The 23,666-nt window shown below is 29.2% G+C and overlaps 1 protein-coding gene across 1 annotated transcript in view; it reads right to left on the reverse strand.

The window, feature by feature from the left end:
* The window catches only part of LOC126841890 (chaoptin), a 56,000-nt gene extending 44,426 nt beyond the window's left edge, over positions 1-11,574 (reverse strand). Inside the window, exon 1 of the mRNA XM_050578658.1 lies at positions 11,385-11,574. The gene's annotated coding sequence lies outside the window, so the exon portion shown is untranslated. The remainder of the gene's footprint in view (positions 1-11,384) is intronic.
* Positions 11,575-23,666: the final 12,092 nt, after the last annotated feature.

Raw genomic sequence — 23,666 nt, forward strand, 5'->3', positions numbered from 1 at the left:
AAAATGTGGCATAGTCATTAATCTCGATTAACGTTGGTTCCCAAACATTTTCCCGCCTGAAGAATTTTCGGGTATTTTAACTAAGTACCTCTCTCGGCCCGGGAAAGGACCCTCCTCTACTGTTTTCTCAGTCGTTCCTTTGCAACGTTCCAAAAGGTCGGCTCATTAATTCAAAGTTGTCTTACGTACAACGGTCGCCCAAACGGTAAACAAGCGGACAATTTGTGGTGCAACTAAACCGTGAGACTATAAAATCGGTTTCTATCTGTCTTTATTCCAGTCCATTCGGTGTAAGAGCTAACAAGGAGGAGATACATTCTCTAATGTACTATCCGAGATTCAAAAACGGCAAGGGTGCAATGCGCTATCTGGGGTTATATTGCGTTGGTATTTCCATAATATTTATTAATTATTTAGAAAAAAATACAATTTATTTTGGAGATGCCCACGAAAATAATTAATTTCTTGGTACAAAAAAATCGGATTGTGAAACTTTCAAACATTAGCATCATTTAAATATTTACATAGCCGTAGTGTATAAGTTAATAATTATATTATTTAGAAAATGTACACAAGTGTTTTACCTACTCACAAACTATAGTGGTATGCGAAATATTTTTAATATAAAAGCCAAATGCCGTGAAACCATTGCATACATTATTTTTTATACTAATTGTCACTATGAATTAAGATTAGAGCCACTGAGAAGTACCTAACTTTCTAGTTCTATGAGTTTTTTCAAGCGGTGTCTCTTTACAAAAATGCTAAAAACCGACTATGTACACTACTTTGACGATACAATTATATAGGTCAATCATACATAAGTTATGCATCAATTATTGGTATTAACTTCATTCATCACCCACAAGAACTAATAGAATGTGTTGTTATTAAGATGACTATAACCAATTCCAGTTGGTTTTACTCACACACTCAAGACATTAAATGTTATTTACATAATTAGCGGTGCCTCTTTAAGTGTTTGTGTTAAGTAGATTGCCCGAATTTCGAAAACCTTATATCTTACATCTTGAGGGTTGTGGGGACGTTGCTCACACAGCCGTTGCTAGTAGGCCTAAAATAAGCCAAACGATTAACGCTACGATTGTGTGAAAACCAACAGACATCAACACTTACTTGAAAATGCAACGCTTGGGAAATTAAATTATACGTTTTATAGCTTAGTCTTGAATTTAAATAATTTGTTGACAATGTATTACTAATGTAATTGGTCTATAATCCATATACAAAAATCTCAAAAAAAAAAAAAAAGATAACTCAAATTATTTTATATTTAATGTATACACAATATGCACATATATTATAATATTTTATAGCACACTGCATATTTTTTCTGGTAAACGAAACGCAGCTCATAAATGTAACCTGTATAGTTTTAAAATCTTCAATGAAGAAACCCGTTAATGAGAGATTATCCTTTTGGGAAATGTTGGAAATGTTCCAGGACCTTTTTTTCTAATGGAGAAAAAGGTTGTAGAGATTTAAATGGATATCTGAAAACTTACAACTCAGCGTTTCTACTTTTTTTTTACTTGATAATTTAAAGGACTTACAGTAGTAATAATATTGTATTACATTAGTAAGAAAAAATTAACATTAAACAGGTTTGTTCCAAATAATTTTTTAATAAATTTACTAAATTACTATTTTATTTTTAATTAAAAAATATACATATATTTTTCATTTTCACCGGTTTATTGTTCAGGATTTATTGTTTAATCTTTACAATTCACATACAAAAGCCTTATAAAAAGTTAAAAATTATTTATTTTAAAATACTTTGTTCTAAGTAGGTATATATAATAATTGTTCTTAGAATTTGTTATAACCAAGAAATATCAAAAGTCAGGTAATAATATTTTTGAAGGTTTACCACTATCTGAAAAAATAATAATTTGACAAATCAACTTTTGCCCAAATAGCTACATACAGCCCTAACAGAACAATTTTGATTAATTGTCTTAAACCATATTAACTACCTGAGAGTTTTAAAATATTTTTATATTTATACGTTTGTATTATAAAACACTGTTGTTGGTTTGGACAAAGCAAAGCTGTAAATCTATGTATTGATAACTCGATTATTATTGTAGACCGCAGTGAATATTTGAATTAATCCGTAGCTTTACAGCACTAGCAAACTAATTAAACAATGAACGTTTATCTGATACGATGGAACTCTGAAATCGAAGAATGTTTAATACGGAAGTATTAATAACGGTAATGGGTTGTAGTCGGGAGGATTAAGGAGTACAATTTGTGAATTGAATCTGTATTATATTACTAATGCGAGAGGTTTGGAGATGTAAAGGGTAAATCTGTTGTTCATAGTTGTGTTCATAATAATTATTTCCTATGGCGTTGAGAGGAGGGTAGATGCTATATTTATTTTTAAACTATTGCAAAAAAATGTGATTAAACTGTAGAAATTCCACATTCGATTACAACCGTGTATTAACATTTGAAACTGCAAATATAATTAATTATGGTTTTAAACATACTTTTTAGGGTTTACCGCTTACAATAATTGTAATTATTACAATTTGCAGTCATTTAAAGTTTGATAATTTGGATGATTTGGATTTTAAATTGAATTTTAGAGAATTGAAGGAATAATAATTGCATAATAGATTTAAAAAAAATAGTATATATAGTACTAGTATTAGTATAGATCAGAAATCGTAACTAAGAGGTACATATTATTGGACCGAAAATTTAAAAAGTTCATCTCTTTCCTTTTAAATTGAGAAAAATGCCCAACACATATTTACATATTTTTCAACTTAAAACTACGGCGTGCTACAACTTTTTAAAATTAAAAAATTAATTCCAATTTTTTATGGAATATAAGCCGATACACGTTGGCAAACCAAAAAATTATCATAAAAACTTTCCCCTAGAAGGGGTGGAAACTTTTACTTTACTTCTCTTTAAAACGAAGTTTTAGGACTTAATCTCTGAAAATTTTACTAAAAATCTTACACAAACCTTTTTTTCTTTAACAAAATACCAAAAATAAAGGGGAAAATTACACTCGAACTGGTAAATTTCTAGGTAGGCGATAGCTATGACGTGTAAGTAGACCAACAGTCAACGGGTATTTGAAAATATTTTCAATTTATTGTTAATTACTAAACATATAATGTAAAGCACATTATAGCTTTTAAAGTGTTTTTATCGATTATTGTATTTCTACCATCTACAGATTCGCATCGGAGCGTTTATTTTAAAGTGATTGAATCACTTTCAGCTGTAGTAATTCGGATAGACCTGTAACTTTCTCTGTTCAAAAAATGCACTATCCTCACTAAAACTGTAATAAAAAAAGTCCAGAGTTGGGCAGGATTATTAATCCCGGATTACTGGATTACTTTTTAATTAATTCAAGTAATCCAAGATTAATTAAATTAAAAATAATCCGTTATTCCAATACGTTGGATTAATGGATTACAAATAATCCAATACGGATTACAATTAATCCATCATGGATTACAAAGAATCCAAAAATTCAGGATTACTTGGATTAAAAATAATCGGCTTAGAAGATATCGCCTCCAGTAAAAATAAAACACATTATTTAAAAAACAAACAATACCTCCCAGCTCCGCATAAAAGTAAAAAATGATTTAAAAACATTTTAATTGTTAACAAATCGTTATTTAAATACAATTTTTTTGAATTACTGGAATAAAAGAATATCCCTGGATTGATAATGTAATCCGTTAACTAGGGATTACTGGATTAAATATAATCCTTGATACAAAAATTTAGGATTACTGAAATATATGTAATCCAATTTTTTTATTAATCGTAGATTACGAGTAATCCGCAATCACTCTGTAATCGATTACGGATTGTAATTCATTTCGCCCATATCTGATTATAGGTTTTTTTTAATACAAATAAAACGTTTGGTGTATTGAGTATTCATATACTTAAATTCATATATATATATAAGATTTCGTCCGACGCAAAATGAATATATTTTTCATAATATTCTTAAAAATTGATATAGCAGTATTTAAAAATTACTCAATTTAATTATTCAGTTCAACTAAGCTAAGTTTTAAAAATCGCGTGTCAAATGGAATTTACTATATGAATAAAATAGTAAGCCGATAGCATCACAGAAGTCGTTACAAGTAAATTAATTTACCCTGTACCTATTTAGTTAACTATTACTTTTTAGTTTTTATAACCGTTAAATTCAACTAAGCGCAAAAAATTGTTTTTCCATTTTGTGTTTAATTATATATATTTTTAACCGCTATTGGCTAACTAAAAATACTAGTATTAAAGGGAAATAATCAGTGTTAAAAAAGAACACTTAAATGAACTATTTATGAATTATCTTTCAACATGCAACAACCTACTTAACTACGAAAATAAAACATATATAATATAAATATTATATAAAAATAATAATAATAACCTATTACAAATTGCCTTCCCTGTAGGCGCCATGACTTTGATATCCAATCATATTATACGTATGGTTCTTTGGAAATATTTTTGTTATATTGACATTTTAGTATGTTATAAAATTACACATGTTGTTCGTCATTGTTTTTTTTTTTTATATTCATGTAACATGAAATTCCAAACAGCACAATAGCAACTGAAAATTACAATGGAAAAAAAATAGTGATTATGCGATTTAATGTTTTCAAATACGGCATACCTATGTAAAATTGTTCGTGATAAGCAATACCGTATGGTTATGGGCGTAGTTTTGTCTAGCTAAATCCGCTTAAAACCACCAGTAAAAATGTTAAGATATGCAATTTAAATGTATTTGAAATCATGAAATCTGTGATTTTTGTTCCAACAATTCGTGACTATAATATATGGACAAAATACTTTTACTCGCATGTATACATATTGCGTGTATGACCAGGGAACCCCAACTTGGGTAACTGTGTCATTACGACTGTAACAAAAAAAAAAAAAAGGATAAAGACCAATACGATGAAAATTAACATTCCTTTTTTTTTTTACTTCGATAAATTAGCATTAGGTACCTATGTAATATTTTTATGTAAATATTTATCGGTAATATAATACGACCTATAATTGCACCCTCTAAAAGAGTTTTGACCTTTTTACTTATAGTTTATAATTGGTATCAAAACTACCAGGTACCTATGTAAACGCGAGTAAGGGAGCTTTGCACTTAATTATAATATGTATTGACTTTCACGGTGTATGCCAACACGATGTTATATTAATTACTCGACAAAAAACGTTCAGCTTCGTTGCTTGTTATCAATTTGAAAAAGGGGATAAATGTGCCAGGGATGATAAGAGATACATAAAAGCAATTATATTTTGAAAGTAATAATAGATTATAATACTTTATTCGCGTAATGGAGAGTTGACACAACTCGTACTGTTATTGGTTTTAAAAATAAACGTTTTATGTAATCTGCAAAATAACGTATCTAAACATTTAAATTTTTTCAAGGAGAGAAAGTCTACTTAACTATGTACTAAATTGGAATATATTTCAGACGGTATTCCATTATCGACCAGTGAGCTGTCAGAAGAAACTACCAAAAAGCTAAATAAATAATTTTGTAAAATATGAAAGTATACTAGGATAATACAGCGCAAAACTTGAAATAATACGTTTTTCGTAGTTAAACATATTTGCAATTAATTTGTTGTGAATGTTAAGTAGTTGACATTTACATAAAGGATTGTATTATTCATTAAATATCTTATGGATTCAATTACGCAGCATATTGTGTCATGTTGTAACTGTGTTCTTACTTCATATTCGTCAAATATTTACTATTAATATTCAAACTTGACTTATTGAAATATATTATAAAAAATAAAAAATCTAGTTCTCTAGTACCTTTTTAAATAGAAATATTATCATGTTTTTATCGTATTCCCTTTATTTGGTGCCGACAGTGGCCATTTGCGTTTTATGGAAATGTCTCTTTTCTGCTCTCAACAAATTTTTAACATACATTTTTGCCCATATGCGACTGCAGGACATGTCCCGTTTTAACTCTAAATATGCTTTTTGGTATAAGGATCAAAATCGCGCGACTAAGTTTACCGAAAAATTAGACATGTTGCTTTTCTGAACTCAGCGATTCAAGTAATAACACAAATTAAACAAATCTACTAAGTATTTTTTTTTTTTTTAACATTTGTCCAAGTTTTAAATATTTATAGTTTAAAATTGTATAATGTTTAAATCAGTAAAAAAAAAATAAGAATAATAATAGTACTTATGAAATATTCTTAATAACAAATAAAGTTTTTTTTTTTTATTCGAAGAAACTTTAGTAAAACATAATCTGTAGATAAAATGTATGTGGTAGATAATCAGTTAATACTATTTTACTTTAAGAATAGAATAATTTTACTGTTAGTTGACATTTTATTTACGCTTGTACAGATTATTCGAGAACTGGTACTAACCGTTTTATTTTATCGGTGCCATTACATTACTCAAATGCAAATTATCTACTTTCGCCAGTAATACATCGTCATCATGTTTATACAATCACTATTTGGATGTTAGCCAAACATGTTTGCAGTAAAAAGCGCGTAAATCTTTTTAAAGTGCACCTAAGTGTTAGCACTGTGGATATTACTTCATTCGCAGTTCGAAAAATAGAAGAGGCGTTAAAATATAACAAAAGTCTATCCTATATAGACTTTTTGGTTAATTGAAAAATCAAAATGAAACGAAGAAAAGAAAAATAAATGAAACAGCTGCTCCGAACGACAGTGTAATGATTTTTCTTCTGAGTCTAACGTTTTCCGAAACTAATTAGGTTTTACTATCGCGCCAAATATCTTAACTTTGTTCGCCCTTCGCCAATGAACGTTGCACAATACAAATAATATGAATTCTTGTAACAATTTCAAAAAATCCAAATCAATTACAGTCAAAGGAGCTATTATTGAGATCAGTTAACGTCTCTTTCGTTTTAACTTCCGGAAAACATACAACGGAGAAATGTAATTTTAATATCTACCATAAGAATTATTTTATTATTAATCTAAGACTGTACATTTACATTTTGCGGATATACAAATTGTACACTAAACTAACAAATAATTGTACAATTACACGTATATTAGTTTGGTAATAACATAAGTGCATATTAAATTTACACTTAATAATAAGAGCAGCAAACTTTCAAGTGAAAAAATGCATACAATCAATGCTTATTATTATTATTAAATAATTATTATAACATCAAATATTTATACAGAAAAACAAAATGAGCTGTTACGTTATTATTTTACTTGCGACAATTTTTTTTAATCCAGAAAAAATGATTTATGGGCAAATATTAATAATTTTTTGAGATTAGATTTTTTTTTTTCGTAGAAAACAAAGTAAAGTAACTATATGTATAAAAAAAAAATTTCAATAACGCACAACCAGCACATATACGATACGGATAAAATCACTGAACTGATAATTTTGATATGTAAATATTAAAGTATCAAATTATTTATGGTGCGATAGACACGTATCATTGAAATGGTCTAATACGTTCGTCGCGTTATATACAATTTCGGTTTATAATATAACGTGATCAATAAGATCAATATATATTTCACAGCTGTATCTCGTTTTCAATATCTAAAAATGGGAGAAATTATATCGACGGCTCGAGTGCCATAATAGTGAATTTTAGCTAACATTTTTAAAGCCATCAATGATTTATAGTTCTTAATATCAGAGAGAAAGAGAATTGAAATTATGAATATTCAAACATCGTTAAAGTACATTTTTTTCACATCATATTTAGAATTTATAGGTTCAATAAAATTGTAAGGCTGTGAAGACGCTACACACGACACGGATTAACGGGTTCGGTAGACAAAATTTTATAATTAACATAGAGATCACAGACAACTTATTCGTCAGATGACTTTTTAAGCCGTAGTAGTTTTTGTAGGAAAAAAGTCTTATAAACTTTTTCAATTATCCGTAAATACATCTTTATTTGTTGTCGCTTTGTCACATAGCGGATTAAACATCTTTGCTTAAAGTTTATCACCAATTGTATCAAATTGTGTAAAGAGAATCACAGCTCTTCCGTGGATTTTTTTTTATAACTTGAAACAACTTCGGGACTTTTCAGAATGTTCTCACAGTAAGCGGAAAGAAGTCGTTTTCTTCATGATCGGATAACCTTTTAATTAATTAGTACACGACAAGAGTAATCAATATTAAGGCTGCTTTCTCGAGGTATATAAATACATACACGTCAGAACCGGTATTGCATCACTGTCTCGAAAGACACATCTGATCCTTGTTTTGGCTGCATTGCCCGCAGTTTCCATCTCCAGAGGGATCTCCTAATAGCTAATCGTATCTCAAAGTTTCATCAAACCCCGGCAATCTATTGGCTTTGGGATTTTCCCGTGGGCTGATATGTTTTCACGGTGCGTCAAAAGTTAAAGGGTTATTATTATTACTTGGGGAACGAAACTTTTCTCTTTAACCCACGTGGACAGTTCAGTATAGTTAATTGATAGGGATACTATAATATCGAGTTATCGGATTATATAATTTGTGTAATATTTAATATGTTTTTATTTAAACTACAAAATATATTATCATACTATTCTATAAAAATGTTTTTAAATTCTTTGAAATATATACATTAAAGGTAACAACAATGTCGAATACTTTATTTGTTTGAATTTACAAACTTTTCAACTTTGACTACGACTAAACTTAAAAATATTATACGAATAGTTTTGAAATAACTTTTAAACGCGAATTATGTATTATAATGATTATAATAAACGCATTCAGCTATACAAAATTACATTTTCTACATTTCTGTGCAACGGTATTAATTTGTTGGTTGCTTATGTTATTTTATTATTATATTCATAAACTTTAGAACAAACACATAATAAAATAATACAGTTTAATAAAGCAATTTGTGACACACTTATCAATTACTTTCTGTTGAGATTTTGTCTTATTTCTAAAAAGTTGAAAATCTGGAAGTGAGTAATTTTAAAAGTTAACGGCAAATAACTTACTGGGCGATTATGATTTATCTACCAAGTACATTACTTGAAGAGTTCTATATGAACATGAATTTATAACGAAGGGGCATTACTTTTATGATTATGTTATGCTTTAGAAAAATCTTTGAATTGCGTTAATGATTGATGTCAAACGTTGATAAGTTCACAATATATTTTTACAACACGTAGCCAGGTATATATAGTCATTAATTCTCATTATTAACTTTTGTTGTCTTTTTAAGATTTTATAAATAAACAACCTTATCTACGTTTCAAGTAAATGATTTATAATTGCACGAAAAATAAAATATAAAACGAGTAAATTTAGTAGATATTTAACATTAATATTCATACCTTAAATGGCTCGAAACAAAAATACCGAATTCTTCAACATAATATTTGTTTCATTCCTATTTAAAGTTTTAAAAAAACTATAAATATGCCTCTTATATATTATTTATTTTAAACGTATTTCAAAAAAATACAATATGGACATATTATAATGTACTAACTATACGTTTAATGGCACTTGATTTTTATGTGTAGTGAATTCAGTTTTAACATGTCACAGAGAAAAAAAAAGGATTGTAACTTGTAATAAATAACCCATTTTTTTAACGAATCTCATAATGAGTTTGCACTCGCAATAATGAGGGTGAAATGACAACTAGCAGGGTTGAAGGGTCAAACTTTTTCTAAAATGACTGAGCTTAACGGGAATTTGAAACGAACATTTAAAAAAAAATAGCTTTACTACACGTTTTGCTATAATGTTTGGGGACAATAATTTTAATAAAGTTTCCCTTCCCCCTCTTCAAAAAACCCCTTTGTACACTCAAAGAAGTGACCAATTACGAATCCTAAAAAGTTGTCTTCACTTTAAGGTGTTTGGAAAGTATTTCAGTATAAAAAAAAAAATAAGGATAACTAAAAACTTAAAATTTTTCAACTTAAAGCGGAATCATAAACACTAGTTTTATTGTTTAAGACAAGAACATAAATAATTTACACTAGTATTTTACACCTCAAAAAATGTGTACACAAAATATAATAAGCATAATTAACTCGAAAAAGCTGACATAAGCATGTGTCTAATAATAATTGTACTACTTAGAGTGAAATGTTATATTTTACTGTGTAATTGTACAGTTTTAAAACGTATTAATTATTAGTGCATGCAGTCTGTTTTTAAGGAGTTTAAAGGCAATATTTAATAAAAGGGTGGTTTTAATAAATTTTAACCATGCCAATTAATTTACCGGTTAATTTTTTTAAACTACAAGGTATTATTTTTTATTTAAGTAATTTTTTCTGTGAGTAAAAACCATTTTTTTTTTTATTTTAGACTGAAAAGCCAGACAAAATGTCGACAACTTTGGATGGTCCAATGTCAATTCAGTTTCTTGTAATTGAATAAATTAAATTTCCAATAATTTTAATGTTAAAACTCAATTTTTTTTACAAGAAATCAGAAATCAATTTCCCACATAACCTAGTTAAGTTGTTAAAGAGCTTGTATAATTTTACAGGACCAAACTAAGTAGTCGAAAGTTCGTCTGACGTTTTGGTCTATAACGTCAAAAAAACAGACTGCATAGTATCCTTTAAAAGTGATAAAATTACCTTCAAGAAAACACTTTTGTAGTTAGTACGTTGTACAGATATTTGACGTCAGTAAAAAACACTACAAAGACAATAATATCTTTATAATTAATGACCTTCACCAATAAAAAATCAAATCAGTAATACTAAATAATACAGAATATAGATACACATTGCCTTCTGTCTAATATTATCATACCTTGTGATGTACATAAAATGCGTTTTACTTGCTTAATGATAGTTTTCTAGGAAAAACGCGCCCATGAAACGAAAAGCGGATGACTAGTGACATCATTATAAAACCAATTGCTTCTTGACTCCGTATCGAAGCGAAATATTATGTTTTTTTAATGTAAAAATGCAATAGAGTGTAGCCGTAGGTATAAAAGAAAAAAAATCAAAGGAATGTTTAATACAATAAAACTTCAGTATAAATATTTATACTTTTACTATGTAATTTTGTCTATGTAAACGTTGACTGTTCGCTACATGCATCTGTAATTATTTTACCACTTTCTCCCCTCTCCCCCGTACTTTTTTAAGAACAATACAAATATTTAACGCCTTATCGTAAGATTTTGAAATTTTAAAATCGTTTTTTTTTTTTTTATATTATCTACATTCTACACTGTAAAATATGACTTTTTGCTATTTTATTTTTAGCAATGCACAAGAATGCAAGGTAGGTAGGTAGTATTATATTTATATATTGTTATGAAATTGTCTTTACCCACCTCTCGGCACGTGCGTATCCAATTATCGCGGTTACATCAAAATGTGTTGTTCGAAACAATCTCGTACACAGCGGGTGAACTTAAACTTCCGCGGAAAGACTTGTGCGGAAATTCGAAGACGACAAACGGATAATAATGTCGACGATCGCTGAGAACTATACGCGTGCGGTGACCAACGACAACCACGGCGGTAAACACGGCACTGCCCGTAGGTTAGGTTTGATCGCGTACCGTCCAACGACGAGGTCGCGCATGGCCTTTTACCGACAAACGTATCCTTTGCTTTAGCCTTTGCCGCTACCGCCGCCGCCGCCACACTCTTGCTTCACACAGACACAGTTAGACACAAAATCCGAAAAAGAAAAAAAAATGTATATAAAAAACATGGTTTTCAGATATTAATAATAACCGTCACGACGTTCTCGTATTATATATATATATAAGAATAAATATATATTCGGTATATCTCTCTCTCTATATATATATATATTGACGTTTCTCATCCTATATAATAGTAGACACAGAAATATGTAAGCACGCCTTGCGAAGGTACTGACAGTTTGTTAATAAAACATTTTCCAAGTACGAACCGTTATTATGTATTTGTGTTATTATTATTTTTTAATTAATTTACAATGAAAGCGACCGTAAATATACATGATATTTGTGTAACTAGAACTTGCGCTTACCAACGGGAACGGATTGAATCTCTTCTTCGCCTGTCTACTTCTACTGCTAAATCATTCTACTCGGTAATCTCTTTTATCCGTATTACTTACCCGTGTTTTATGTTTTGTATTATTTACTACAATAGTGTTATAGTAATAGTTCTTCGAAAATAACGATTTGCAATTAGGTATATTTGGTTATTATTTTATGCTATGGAGAAATTTAAGTAAGAGTAAGTATTTAAGAGTTGTTTGACTTAGTTGTATAAATTTCCGGTTAAGATAAGATAGCATTAATATAACCCGTATAACAAAAGATTATTTTAGAGGATCGTTCGGATATTTTACACAATCAAAGCGATTCGACGAACAACGTTTATTTTTAATTACAGTTTTTAGAAAGGTCGTAAAACTTTATGGATTTTCAATGGGATTCCTGGTTGTAATGCTGAGAATGTATTCTCTTAAGTTTGTTATTAAAATTATACATAGCATATGTGTACGAAATGAAGACGGATAACTTATTCACTTCATAGTTCACAGCGTATAAACGTTAGAATTGCGTATAATTGGTTGAGCGCGATTCACATGAGTTTCCTGTTAATTTTGCTTAAGGAACATTGGAATTTCTATAACTACCCTTTCCCCGGTTGACTTCCACGCCAGTTGACAATAAAATCGAGGCACATTCCAATGCGATGTGTTCAAATATACACGATTCCACTCCTTTGGCTGACTGTCATAGAGATTCCAATGAGTGCACATGACCTACAATAACCTTATATCTATATTACAATAATATGTACACAATAAATAAGTACCACTTCTTTTATTTTATTTCATGACAATTAGACGTTTTTTTTCTGTATAAACGTTACATAATGCTTTCTGGGAATAAATCCAACTTTGTAATTGTTTATCACTATAATCTGACCAATCCGATTTACATAAAATGTATGAAAATGTGTCAAGTCATTGCAAAATATTGTTTTTAAGTTTTTGAGCCAGTAATGGCAATGTTCAGTCATACAGTTTTTGCCGTATATTCCTATAGAAACCATAAATACATAATAAAAGTACAAGTAATAACAAACCAATTTGATAACAAAAAAAAACAAAAATGAAATGCAACAAGATTGGCAATATAGGATTGAAAGCCGTCTGTGATAACGGTACTTATTTAAACATATCTAAGTTTATTTGCATTTATCTAGATGGTAGCGTTATACGATTAAATGCGTTTTGTACAGAATACCCAAAAAGATGTACAAATGGCTCGATACTGATCAATACGGACAGAATAAGTATCAGTTACAAAATTGGAAAGACATACAACATAAAAGTTAAACTATTCAACCTGACTTCGAGATCCCAAATTATTCAGATACAACCGATGACAAATAAACTGTTTAAACTTCCAGATGAGACGACAGTGAGTGTTTACATTGGACAAGGTCTATTTAAAATACAAGGCCTTACGCTTGTAAGTAAGCTAATTAAGGAAAATAGGGAATTTTAATCGTTTTCTAATTGTATCCGCATTTTCCTGCTACTTTGAACCGAATAACGTAAAAGTATGCTAAATTATGCACTAGGGGTTGAAATACAAATATGAATATTCTAATTATAACAACTCATACTGGAAGTTACCATAATATACAAATCAGAATAATATACGAGCTTTACACAAAATCGTCACTAGCGTATTTAAATCCAGTTTGGATTACAACTTAGCGGTTGACTGACTATCAAAACAACCGTCAACATTTGTTTTGTTAATTCATTGTTGTTTTTAGCTTCAATGCGAAACTGTTCAACGTCAAGGTTTTACAATGATTTGTTTTGAGTCTGTAAACACAATAACTTTTTTTCTAGACTCGAATGGAATATTTTTCTTTTCTTTTTTTATTATTATTAAAATATTATGTACAATAATATGTTGAATACATTATGCGACTAATACAAATTACTATACATATTATTCAATATTAGATTCGAGGCTATTAATTTTAAAATATATTACTTTCAATCTTCAATCTATTTATTGGACTCTATAACAAAGACTCCTATAATCAAACCCTACCTCGATATTTTATTTAAAAAAAAAAAGACAATTCGCATGTTTATCTGTGCGTGTAAGAATTATGTAACACGCCATACTAACAAGCTGAAAATAAACAAATTTACTTCATGTACATTGTACATTAACTTTAGAACATCGTTTCAATGTGAAACAACTCCGGTTGAACAGTTTTTAACTTTTCATCAGATTTTGATACAGTTAATACAATTGACCTTCGATAATTATTCAAGCTTTCCTTAAAAAATAATTAAATGTTCCATCTGAAGAACGTGCTATTGACTACTTTTGCGGTTTTCGTTTTTTTTGTGCAATATAATGCTATGATTCGATTCTATTACAAAAAACCTAACACTTCCCAGCATTTTTTATCGCATAACCATCTTGCAATAAACGTGGAAATCTATTAAACTCATTGATAAAAGTTTTGTTTTTCTTTGATGCTTTGCAATTTATGGATTGGTTCTGAGTACGTTATTCAAACCGTACCTCCAGTTATTTTATTTTATAATACAAAAAGTATATTATTATATATCTATCGCTATGCGCAATTTAAACCAAACTTAATACACTTATGACTACCAAGAAAAAATACTTGGGGAATGAGATACCGTAGCACCTCTAGGAGGGTGAGGGTAGAAAGGAGTGTCATGTAAAACAAATTTAATAGGAGCAACTTTCACCCATTGATTTCAATTCCAAATATTTGTTGTAAAATAATTTTAAATAATTGAGTTTTATTTAATTGAATGTTTGATACTAGGATTTAAGTAATGTAGTCTGCTAAAAATATTGAAATCGTATAATTTTGTCATGTAATTAACACGGTATTAATCTATCAAATATTATGTCAAATTGTATGAAATGTTAAATTTATTTTATACTTTTTAGATAACAATGCTATCAAATTGCTCACGCTGTATAACTATAATGTTCGTGTCATACAGTATTACCGAACACAAGGACTACTTGCGATTGAAGAATCCTACAGGCGATAGTGACTTGGCTATAGAAATTTGTGCAATGCCCGAGTTATATTGTCATTTACCTAAAACCATAGATTTTGGAAAAATCAATATCGGAATGACGTACGCAATGCAAACATTTCCTTGTTAAATAATTTTTATACAAAAGACATAAACAATACAAATGTTTGTGTTGTCTAGGGTTTCGAAAAAGTTAACTTTGTTTCCACGAGTTCAACCATACCATTTTCGAATTTTTATTCCTATCCACAAAGGGGGATTTACCGTGGAACCGACTAGTGGTAGTATTCAATATAATTTAAAGAATTAAGGTAAGTATTTAAAAATCGTAATGCAGCGTTAAATTATGTCCAGGCGAAGTTACAAGAGAACTTCCAGTAGAGGTCACATTGACATACACTGCCTCTGCGTACGTCACCCTTTCCGTTGATATTGTGCTGTATTTTTCGGATCAGTGTCAAGCACCTAAGAGCATTCTAGTAAACGCCGTTACAAAACCTACCGGATGGTAAAATATTCTAATTTTGTGTAAAAACATTATTTTTGACTTGAATCTGGTCGAAGGTTTAATTGTATTAAGTGTCCTGATAAACGGAATAAACATTTGACTGTTTTATTATTATTGAAATCTAAAAGAATACACAACTACATTTTCTCCATAATTGGCTTTACTAACAACAGTTTACTAAAAACAAAACATAATAACGACAAAACAAATTATAATTTACACATTCTTTACAATCATCACTTATAACTGTTCTGTATAAAACGCAGTATTATTTCACTATAAGACATTACAAGCAAATATATTCGCCGAGCTGAAACGGTACATTTTATACTGTACCATCATTGTTAAAATTAAAGTAATTAATTTACAAATTGTGTCAAGCAATACGGTTGTTGAGCCTATTGGAGTAACAGGAAATCACAAAGAGCCGTTCAAATTTCAAGCGCATAGCTTTAACAACAAACTCGAAATAAAATCTAAAAGTATCACTCCTGTTCTCAATCGAACAGATATCAACAAAATGTTGATGGAAAAAAACAGACAATTAGCCGATTACGAGTGGCTCAGTAAGCAACAGTCAATATAAGTCAACACTATATTATCAGGTTTAAAACCGATACAATAGCTAATGAATTGTTAACAACAATCAGGTTGTTTCGGTGAACCTGAACATGTTTACCGTCACGAGTATTTAGAGAAGTCAAAAGATTTTATAGAAGCTGCTCAACGGTTCAGCGGTACTACAATTCAAATAACAAAACATGGAATACCACAATGCAAGAAAGTGTCTCCCACACTGCGCGATGAAATAATCAAGGAACGCGTAGACAAATGGAAATGTTACAAAGTAATGAAATTGCATAAAAATATACGGCAAACTTTCATAATTTAACTCAGAACAAACTTTTCATGTATTTGGACGATTCTTCTGGTGATCAAACGACACCGATAAGACTAAGAGAACGGAGCATTCGGATGAATCACATAGTCAGTTTTGGGCTTACATACGCCAAACCGGCCGAGTTATATATGCTGACTCGACATACTTAAATTAATTATCGTTATATATTTTAGGAAGTCAGCGATTATGCATTTAGCCCAGTAATCGGCGCAGATTGGTGGATACGATTTCAAGTGTACAACAAATTTGTCAATGCTGTGAGAATAATTATTGTTAAAGTCCGTTTGGAAAAGAGACTAAAACTTTTTAGATCACTCATATTGTTACATAAATCGAGTGTTTGTTGCAAATAACTTTTAGACTAACGTCCAATTTATTATTCGGATTTGCTAGTTATATTATGTTATATTACACTGTAGGTATTATAGTTTAAATAATTGCTTTTCTAAAATATGGTTTTATTATTTGCATATTTAAATTATGCCTGATGTGAATGTTTGTGGCGTACAATATTTTATAATTAATATTGTAGTATCTTTTATTTACCGAATACTTCCATGTTTATTATTTATTACATTTGTGACTATAATGATATAGTTGTGTGGATAATAATTCCAAAAGTCTGCCGATAAAACATTTAATAACGAACGGTAAATAAGATGTTATTTGAAATGCAAAACATTTATAATGAAATTGTTCATCGCTAATTTAATAATATGACCTTGTGGAAAAAGCCATATCATTAAACATTTATACTATAATTTCGCGATTTAGCTATTTTGCTGATGGTTCTAATTTTTCTTATGTAAATACGGATAGTACCTACTATTATTATTGTTATTATACAGGGTTTGATTAAAAATAAGATCATCAAGGGTTTTGAAACTATAAAGGTTTTTTTTGATAATGGTTATTTATTTTTTTTTTTGCTTCTTTATACCTATACATTTTTGGGGTTCTAGTGGCTCGATTTCTTTACACAGCATTTGTATACCTGGTTAATATAAGAATAAAAAAAAGTTTGAATGCTTTCAAAATGTTTTTTTGTTCCACGAAATTTTTTATCATTAACCGCATTTTTCTATCGAACAAACGCAATAAAAGTAATTTATCAAATTCCAATTTATTATCACGTCCAACCCAATGACACCCTAAGAACAAGCGTTGACCTAGATGTTAACTGACATTCTTTTCTTTTTAAATTAATTATCACCAGAAATTAAAACATTTTTTCATTAAACGATGATATTCTATAACTTTTTGTATTCAAATATTAATAACAGTACTGTGATCATCGAGTAGGTTTAATTAATAATTAATAATAAATAGGTTAGTAGCGATATGTTATATACATTTACTGTAAACGTTGTAATAGTGCAACTAAACCAAAAGCGAAATTGGATTTCGTTTCAAACGACAACGAGTTAGACTGATAATAAGTAATAATGTTAAAAAATCCAATGCATAGTAAATAATACAATGAAGTATAGGTACGGATATTAAAAACCTACATGACAAAAGGTAATTTACTAAAACAAAACAAAAATAACACGTGCTGTACGGCCCCGTGACATGCTTTTGTAGTAGGTACTATAATATTTATAATAAAGATTATATACTGGCTTACTGCAGAGGTCACGGAAGTTACATTATTAAAAAAAAAGTACCTATCTTTGTTTTCATACCAATAATCGAGCAATCCAATTATCTAATAAAAATAATTTTAACGCTGTCCTGGTAAATGAACACCCCGTTTATAGTGAAAAAACTTAAAATGGACAAAAATTGTTTTGTTCACTTATTATAATTTAAGACTATTTGATAAAAATGTATTTTGTTTTTTTTAACTATAATGATAATTAGATATAATACATAATACATGATGATCATTACGAATTATAGAAATGTCACCAGAGGAATTTAAGATACATTGTAAATATTTAATAAAATATATAATTTTGTCTAATTATTTTCAAGTCAAGTATAACCCGTTGATTTTCTATATAGTTTAATTATAACTTTTTAAATTTTCATTTCTAATAAAACATGATTATAAACGCAGATCATTGTAGAGCGACAATAAGACAGTAGATACTAGATACTGAAAATTACAGTACCTACTCGTCTGTTATGGTTTTGTGTAATTTTGTTTTATTATGTAACATTTTTTTTAAGTACACGTTGTTTAACAGCTGTAGCGTACAATATTATACAAATAGGGAAATGTAGATAATAAGCACATTATACCGAGTTTGTTGGATGGCGAAAATTCATAAACTATATAGCACAAAATTTCTAGGAATTACTAAAACTTTTGTAGGCAGTTATATTGTCGGTAAAATATTACAACTCTGTATTATATTTATCACGTGTGACCACTTAGGTTGTTTTTCCTTTTTCGAGGGACCGATGCAATTGGCGCGTCAAAACTTTAAACACAGGAAACTAAGATTGTTATTATTGTGATCGTAAACGATTTGGAGGCGATTGTAGTTTGCCCGGACAAGAACACGGCCGCCGCCGCCGCCGCCTGAGACCGTTCTCTCTTCCACAGCAATAAAACTTTTATTACCTTATTGTTAGGGATAATCGACCCGAAAAGTGATCTTCCTCGCGCGTTCTAACGTTTATGAAGCGGTTGTTATTATTATTATTAGAATCTAAAACTCCCGGTGAAGGTAAAGGTGGCAATATTAAAACTTTTCAGCATTTAAACGCGCTCGTGTATTATATTGCACGTTATAACAACGTTCAAAGTTCCCACTTTTTATTGAAAATAATGTCAACTCCCCAACATCGAGAGCGTAATTTCTAAGAGTCTAGTCCCGTCACAGTTTACCTAGGTAATACCGCCGGTAACGGAGAACTATATAAACTTTAATATTCGGTAGAGCGATCGACAACGCTGATGGATTTCAATTTCTGAGTATATTTTGTACACGAGCGGATACACAATTCCGAGGTTGCTAACTTTTGTACAGTAATTAATTTCTATTCGGCGAAAAAAAAAAAAGAACATTTATTTATACCTTTTTTTTTTGTCGAAACGGAAAAATATTAATTACAATTTTAATTCAGTCGAAAGCCGGATGTGCGTCCGCTACAGTATACAGGAGCAGATGTATAATACAAAAAGTTTTATTCCAACTCTACTATATTATTCACAGTGATTGTGTTGGCTAGGTATTTGTTGCCGCTTATTGATTACCTAGTGCATTTGATGCTATTAGAAACCCTGATAGTACAAAATATAATATTGGTCTTTACTATATTATTTAGAGAAATAATTTTAATTAGCGTTCTTACGATGTCTACAAGTTAGTTATCGACACCAAATAAATATTAAAAGTACGTGGAAATAGATTTCATGCACATTTTTTTTTATCACCGCAAAGACCTCTCAGAGTTGTGAGCTATAATTTAACTTAACCGATTATTGTACTTGCAGCCTGACCGTAGTAAAACTACCGTACCGTCTAATATAAGAACTTAAAGTGAGGTATGGGATTTTTATAAGTCACGCGTATACGGCAACGAATTTTACAGTGACGCCCTTTTAAACTTTGTAAATGCAATTAATGCATTTAAACGGAACTTTGAAGTCTAGAAACAATGAGTTAACCACAGGTCAATGCGAAATGAGCTTGTATAGAACTTTTGTTGTATAATAGTTTCATCTAACGACTAATTAAATTCGTTTGAATAAACAGAAAATCCATAGTAATTTATATTATTCATTTTAAAGGCACTAAGTCTTATCAAGCTATGTAGTATATAAGTAAGATCTTGTCCATTTGAATGCCGCATATTAAAATATTATAATATTTGCCTTTAATATGAATTTTGTTTATTTTAGTATAGTCAATAAAGCTGTTTATATGATATTTCCTAAGTGTATTATATTTGAGCTAGTATGATTGGCCGAAATCACGAAATCGACATAAATTTAAGCTAAGTATAATGGTTAATTTGAGTATTTTACAAAGCACTTGACTGCCAAATACTCTTCACGTCAAAATTAATTCAAATAAATGTAGATAATGCAATTTGGAAAAGTTTATGTATTGCAAGTTTATACGTATCAGTCGAAGCGAAAAATGTGGTGTATTACTAAGAACGCTGATGCGAATCCATTCCCCTATGACATTTATCCCCTTCGACGATACCTTATCATTATTGTTATCTCCGCTTTGTTACCGGACGATTAGGCATCTAAAGTTGTTATAGGAACCGCCGTTACTTCTACCGTATTGTTCCTATATTTACTTACTTCTGATATTGTTTTTCCACGACAAACAAAATATATTATTTTATATTTTTAGCGTCTCTTACGGTTGTCCAACCATCAGTTTCACTCACTAGAAACTCAGATATATTTGTTTTTTTTTTGTACTAGTGGTTTTATATAAACTATACATAATATAATGAATAACATAAACTATATAAACATAATATTATAGTTTTTCATTGACTTTATGTACTCTATTTGTTTTTGTTATACATTAAAATGTGTACTAAGATGATCTTACATATTTAAATACAAAATAAATTGAAAACCAGTTTGTCATTTAGGGTGATAATATTTATTATATAATATGATACACTGTACAAAAATTCCAAGTATAAAAGTTAAAATATGTTTATATTATGATATGAATTGTAATGCAATCAAATATAGAAATATAATTTTAAAAATTGTGCGATCAATATAAAATACTTGATAGTTTTTTGTGAGGGACAGCGTTTACACTGGCATATTTTTTAAAGCCCCTCTCTGAAATATCCTCGCCAGTTATTATCTATATTATTTTGTATAAGACGGTGAATCATATCATATAAATAACGGTATATAGTAAAAGAGTTGTGGTTAAGCCAGTTTATAATACACCAATACTTTTATAGCGTAAACCTATATAGCCCTAAAAAATCATAGAAACATCATATTTATAAGTTTTGTTTCATTATACTTTATGAAGCAAAGAATGTCTTATAGTATAGTTCTCTAACCTTACAATGAAGTAATTAATTTAATATTGTATTTCCTTATGTAATAAAAACAAATATTATTGCTCTGTTATATCTACTTAGTTGTTATTGTTATAGTGTACTGTATTCTTATTGAAATTTGTGATATGGCATAAATTATAAGAATTGTATATAATATTATAAGTATATTTTTTTAATAAAGAAGTGACTACATTTTTTTGTTGACTGATATGTAAAAATATGTAGCATGTGGTAGGGTTCCATGTTGATAAATTGCTTAAAATGGAACAAAAGCGGGTCGAATAGAATTTATAAGGTACTTAGTATTTTGTACATGTTTTCTTTTGTAGAGCGAAAAATCCAGCACTTTTTTGCTATTCAGAAAGCTTAAAACGAACATTAACCTTTTTTTTATGGCCAAATACAATAACCAATACTCAGCGAAGTTCCAAATACTTGTTCAACGGTATCGTCGAAAAGGTTCAATAGACATTGTAATACCAGACAATGTAAGTGGCTACTTCACGTTTATTGGCAGAAAATAACATTCCCAGACAGAAATCTTTTTTTTTTTCATTAAAATGTCCAATAAACAAACTGGTATTAAACTGTTAATCTAAAAGTATGAATGATTGCCAATATTATACAATTAATGTGGGTGTATTATATTTATATAATTATACAAAACTATTGTAAAATCATAATACCTAATAGTTTATTTTTAATTATCCTGAATATATAATATTATGTCCAGTATCAGTATAAATTAAATAAATTAAATAAATGGAAAAATTACTGTTTGAAATATTATGCGCACCCGAAAATTGGTTTCTAATTCTCACCACTAAGACCAATCACCGTCAAACTGCAAGCGTCTATTTGTAATAAGAAAAAAATTAGCTGCCATAAACTAGAGACAGGCTTACTTAAGAAACGTATTAACTAACAAATATTTCAAATAATGTTATTATTGTCATATTAAATATTTTTATTTGTTGACCAAGAGTTTATCTGTTCAACATTTTAGTCAAACATTAGTAATTAAATATTGTTTTTAGTTTGGGTTACATAAACACAAATTACAGCTATTACGTTACTGAATTTTTTGAGTTGTAGAATATGTTTAAATAAACATATTAAGTATTTTAAAGTCCCTAGTCTCCGGCTTGGTTAAATAATTGAATAGTATTAAAATAATCACTGTTTTTATAAGTCCCTACTCCATGTTCGCTTCTTGCTTTCCGACCCATAACTATGTTCTTGTTGGGTTTAAAACATAATTATAACATAGTAATTGGTAAAAGTTAAAGAGAAAAAGAGAAACGAAAATATTAAGAAGCTTTAGGAAAGTATATGTATTATAGCTGGGATATATTTAGAGAAGAAATGCATAGTTAAACAGTTAAAAGGTTTTAGTGATAAACATATTTCATGGAAATTCGAAGTATCTATTACACCACTTCAAAAAAACAAGTATTCATCGCTAAAAATTTCCCCGAAACCTGATACCTCTTTAGAATATTTAAGTGTAACAAGAACATTACTTAATTTTTGATAGTGTTAGTTAAATTGTTGTTAGACTGTCCAATTGAATCCGTTATAATAGAAATTAGCAAAATAAGGCAAGGTATCTACTTAGTTTATTACATTGAAATATAACAAAATTAACCTACACTATACAATTTACCCAAACACGTTGACGAGTCTATAATGAAATATATTATGTACCTATAAATATTATTTGAGTAGTTAACAAGAGTATATTCATTGAAATATATAGCTAACTATAATAATAACGCAGTCATATACTGAAATCATTCATTGATTTTTTTATGAACAAAATATAAAGCAAGCTAAAGCTCTTCGAAATCATTTAAATTCATTGTATTTTAAAACACTCTAAAACCCAGCATATACTTGACCGTATATGAGAGTACTGAATATGTGAAACAAAGCGATTGAGTGTTATTGTTGAAAATAAAAAGGGATTGTTTCACGCTACATATAAAAAAATTAACACATTATTTATTTTTGTTTTTTTACTTACTAGTTATAATTATTAAAAATTGGGTTAGCAGAAAAAATTGGTACTATTTTTGAAGATATAAACATAACCTATAATAGGGCTAAGAATGAAACATTAATTGCAAACT

The sequence above is a fragment of the Adelges cooleyi genome, unplaced genomic scaffold (genome assembly GCF_023614345.1).
Source record: "Adelges cooleyi isolate 19-005CV unplaced genomic scaffold, UGA_ACOO_1.1 ACOO_flye_CR_arks_rails_tigmint_CR_PRNA_108, whole genome shotgun sequence".
NCBI lineage: Eukaryota > Metazoa > Arthropoda > Insecta > Hemiptera > Adelgidae > Adelges > Adelges cooleyi.